This window comes from Pinus tabuliformis, chromosome 8, assembly GCF_031772625.1.
Source record: "Pinus tabuliformis cultivar Carrire ecotype Pingquan chromosome 8, CPIR1, whole genome shotgun sequence".
Taxonomy (NCBI): domain Eukaryota; kingdom Viridiplantae; phylum Streptophyta; class Pinopsida; order Pinales; family Pinaceae; genus Pinus; species Pinus tabuliformis.
This window is the reverse complement of record NC_142294.1, coordinates 2,037,133,428-2,037,138,218: the sequence shown is the minus strand read 5'-3', so window position 1 is coordinate 2,037,138,218 and position 4,791 is coordinate 2,037,133,428. Positions and strand designations below refer to the sequence as shown.

At 35.1% G+C, this 4,791-nt stretch overlaps 1 pseudogene; it reads right to left on the bottom strand.

Annotated features, from left to right (window-relative positions):
- Positions 1-2,990: 2,990 nt before the first annotated feature.
- On the bottom strand, positions 2,991-4,059 carry LOC149244620 (putative inactive ATP-dependent zinc metalloprotease FTSHI 2, chloroplastic pseudogene; annotated as a pseudogene).
- Positions 4,060-4,791: the final 732 nt, after the last annotated feature.

The window sequence follows — 4,791 nt, the reverse complement described above, 5'->3', positions numbered from 1 at the left end:
TCCTATATATAGAAAAGAGGTATTGTGATTTGTAATATCCAAGAATTGTTCATTTGTGTAATGTAAAGGAGGTTTCCCCCTCAAAGAGGCTAATTTTTAAGTCATTGATCTATCTTTTCTATATTTTTGTGAGCTAGTTTCATAACAAATAACATGCTCAATAGAATAATGAGCAACATCCTTAAGAAAATCAACTATGTCACTTTTATTTCTCCACTTTTCACCTTTGAGCTTTGATTGAAAATAATTTTTAATTATGACCTCAGGAAATAAAAGAAATTTTTTCATATCACTATATGACATATGGTGAACTTCAAATAGATTATTTACCTCTGATCCACGAGAAACATTGTGTTATTTAATGCAACGATAAACAATCTCTTTATCAGCTTCTTTTTTATATAGGATAGCCTCTTTTTCTATGATAAATGGCTTGACATACTATTGTCCAACATTTCCCACTTGCTGGTTTTCTTCTCTATGTTCAACACTCAACTGATGAACTTGAAGACCTTCATCCTGTTCCTCATCTGAATCATATTTGTCATAAATAGGAGGACCATTAAATTTAACAAAATAAGATCTCTGAGGATTTGTTTGCAACTTAATCATTACTCCTTCTTCTTGATTGTTGAGTAGAAATTCTTGATGCAGGTTTGAACTTCTCTCCATTTTAATGCTTTCTTGATTTGTTTGGAACAAGGTCAAGAAATTTTCTGCTTGTGGGATTATTGAAGAAGAGTATTTTTTAAACCTTTCAACATCATTTTTAGAAAAGGATAGCTCTTTGCATTTAGAGACATCTTCATAAATAATTTGGCTATAGCCTCTTTGAATGCTTGATACATTATCAACATTATCATTAGTTTCTTCAACAGGATCGTCATGAGCTTTAAAAGTTTCTTTAGAATCATAATACTCACAACAACCTTCAAAAAGAAACTCGTGTGCATATAAAGTGCTGCAAAATGAATTAAATGTTGCATGGAAACCGTTCAAAGAAGAAATACTTGAACGAGATAAAGATCTATACCAAACCCTTTCTTCCCAGTCCAAAGAAAACATGAACATCGTCATCTTCACATCTTCATGAATGATACTCTATTTCTCCACCCATTCATCAAAGCTTTTAAGATGTTGAACCAGACTTTCATATGCATCTCCACTGAATCTTGGAAGATACTCATTCCACTCATGAAATGCAGGCATATGGTGAGGATATCCAGTGATCCCAGTAAAATCTAGCGGGGAAAACGTATTAGCTAAGAATGCAGGGATAGCCATTAAAGCTAAGAAAAATAAATGTTCAAAGGGAAAAAACACGTGAAAATTTTACAGCCTATCACTAGTTTTTATCACCTTCAAAAACCAGACAAAAATATTTAAACCCAAGGAAAAATAACTTTTTGTCTTCATTCCCCAGAAACGACACCAAAAATGTTGTACCTTAGGAGACTGTTCCTAGTTGTGGGGGAACCAGTGCCAAAGACATTTTGAGATTGGATAAAAAGATTAAAATTAATGGCTGGAAGTACAGACCATGAAGGCTTGTAACCAAAAGTTTTAGTTTTGAAACCCATTTTGAGATTGGATAAAAAGATTAAAATTAATGGCTGGAAGTACAGACCATGAAGGCTTGTAACCAAAAGTTTTAGTTTTGAAACCCTAGCCTTCCAAAGCACTCAAAGAGACTATGAGAGTTGCAGGGTGGAGGTGTAAAGTAGAAAACGGAAGAGACAGAGTTTTTGCATAGGCAATTAAGAATATATGTTTTAACTCTGTAGAAATAATAATGTAAGACTAAGAAAATATAATGAAATTCCTAGATGTGGAGCGATTCATTAAGGGCTTCAAGGTTAATTTTAATGAGTACAATTAAGTAAATTCATCAAAAACTAAACCAAAGAACCTATTGCATCTTACACTGTCCAAGAGAGGAAAATATATCAATTTGAATGTTGAAACTCAAGAAAAAAACAATCACTGCAACTTCCCAATGATAAAATCAAATTGCAATATATTATTTAGGCTTCAAAAATATTTTGGATTACAATACTTGGTCCCTAAGATTGAACTATGAAACCCTTCAAAATCTAATTCTTGGGCTTTTGTTTCTGCGTCCCAACCTAAGTGTATTAACTTATTCTTGAAACATTTTCAGGAACTATTTCTCTTTTAGAAAAAGTTTTTGAAATAATTTAAATTACAAAATAGTAGTTTTCACATATTATATATATATATATATATATATATTAAACAAAAAGTCGTAACAATAAAAACCCTGCCTCCTTTTCTGGTTTAGAAGGGAATACCAATACATTTTAGGTCCCAAAAACTGTTAATGAAATTTTAATATAAATTTGCGTATTAAGTCCAGGCTTGGTTAAAAGCCACATAACGTCTGGCTAAAGGTGAAGAGATGGAGCGCAGGTCCCACTACAGTACTTATGCATAAATTGACAAAAACACATATGATTCCTGGAAACCAATTACTACCTACGGGACCACTTGTGGTGGTTTCTGGAAAATCGAGGTAGTGCTTCTGTAATGAGTCTGGTTTGTTGATCATTCAATGGGCAGTTTTACTGATTCCACCTCCGGGACAACTACTAATTTTATCTTTCATGCAATTTTTCCTCTTGGGACTCCTTTGATTTAGAGTACTATTTGTATGAGCCATCGATATGAATCATTGAACGCATCACATACTGGACTGTTTCTTCTATTGTTGTTGTATACAAAAGAAAGATTGCAGGTACATTGGTAATAACATCCCAGCTGTAGGTGGACTCAAAATAGGAAGAGGCCTTTGAAAGATCCACATTTACAAAAGAACCCGTAGAACCACTGATTATACATCATAATTTCCTCCTCAAGCAGAAAAGTTGATCCAAAATACTCTGCTTAGACAAAGAAGGACATTGTGCTCAGAATTTCTTACTTTTCTCCCTCCTCCCACAAAAGAAAAGTGTCACAAATGAACGTAAACTTCAAGATGAATTTGAAACATGATTTCCTACCATCATATTTTCTTGAAATTCTACAAGACTAACATCTTTGACCTCAGTAAGTTGTGGTTATATGGGATCTAGATGACCATGTTCCTCTACCGAACGGAAAAACTCGTCTTTCCTGAGGGTCTTCTTCCCAATAAGAGAATCAATCAATGCATCCATGAGTTTCTGATTCTGTTGCAAAATCGTTTTTGCACCTTCATATCACGTGTTAAGAATTCTCAGTGCTTCCACATCAAATTGAGCCGATTCACTCCGTACCAGTCGTCGTATAGCCCATAAAACTCTTCCTTATCTAAAATTCCAATAAATACAAGCTCTCGAGCAGTTGACCTGGCATTGTCTATTGTTTCTTTCCAAATTGTACATAACTGATCAACGCCATGCCCAATTTCATCCGTTGCACGTGGAGCTAGCTGGACAGTGATGTGATCAAGTATTGTCTGTCAATTGATGTTTGGCATCTCAAACTTTGTTGCATCCATTCGAATTCGCCCAAATCCTTTCGCTTCTCTAGATCTTGGGACACTAGTGATCATCTAAATACCCTTCAAATATGGGAAGTTAACAGAAACCATGGCTAATGTTGCCTCATTAAGATGTACTGAAAAAATGTTGCTTCATTAAGAGCCAACTTGCGCCACAATTCCATGCCGCGTTTCTGTACGTCTGGTAGTCTACACTCTAATTGTGTTGCTTCCAGTAAATCATTTGTAGCGATCTCAGCTCTTCCATCATACGTCATATTGAGAGCTTCAATGTCGAGTAAGTTAGCTAGCTGAGCTCCAACCATTCCTTCCATTATGCAGGCCATAAACTTGTAATCAACATCATCTTTAATAGGTTTGTTTCGCGCATGGACCTTAAGAATCGAAATTCGACCAATAAGCCCAAGCTTAGGAATATAAATTTTCCTATCAAACAGTCCAGGTCACACTAAAGCTGGATACGGAATTTTTTCCCTATTGGTGGCAGCAATGGTTATCACTTTGCCTTTCCCTTAAAATCCATCCAAGCATTTAAGGAGCTGATTGAGAGTGGCATTTTAGAATTCACCTTCCCCAAATTCATTTTAGCATTGATACTAGGTTCATCCAGCTTTAAAGGATTAAAATTTAAATCCTTTTCATGATCTTCAACATTATCACATGACCTGTGCCTTTCCAAATGATCACTATCTTCATATGGATCCCTTTGATGAGAATGTTTCTTTAAAGAGGACACCTCCTCAAACAGTAAAGACTCATGCAATTCAGAAAGTGTATTTGTTTCGCCTTTCAACTGCTTTTGTTTATATCCAGTGTCATCACTAGATGGGTCAGATATGAATTCTTAAACTCGGAGATAACAGAGAGAACTTCTACAAAATGTCTATGTAACAGCCGGGCAGTGTCAAGAATCTCTTGCACAAAGTCTAGCAATTTTTACGTGCTCCTCTATCACTTTTAACAATGTCTTCTTACTCTGCCAATCTGATCCCATGTTAGATTTTTTCTTTTAATATATTTGACCTTTTAGCGGGGCTAGATTGTGCTACAATAGAGCTCAAGCACTTGTTATTACTATTTTGACTTGTTATGTGATGTATTTGACATGTCTGCAATGATAATGAGAAGTTTCTTATTGATCCATCACTGAATTAGTTTCAGAGGGTTGAGGCTTTTGGGTTTGGGCAAAATCCCAATAGCTTAGGTCCCTATTGTGTATTGATATTCCTTTTTAGCTTAGAATGTGTGTTAGTTGCTTCATTTTATTAGCGTAAAATTCCTCAAAAACA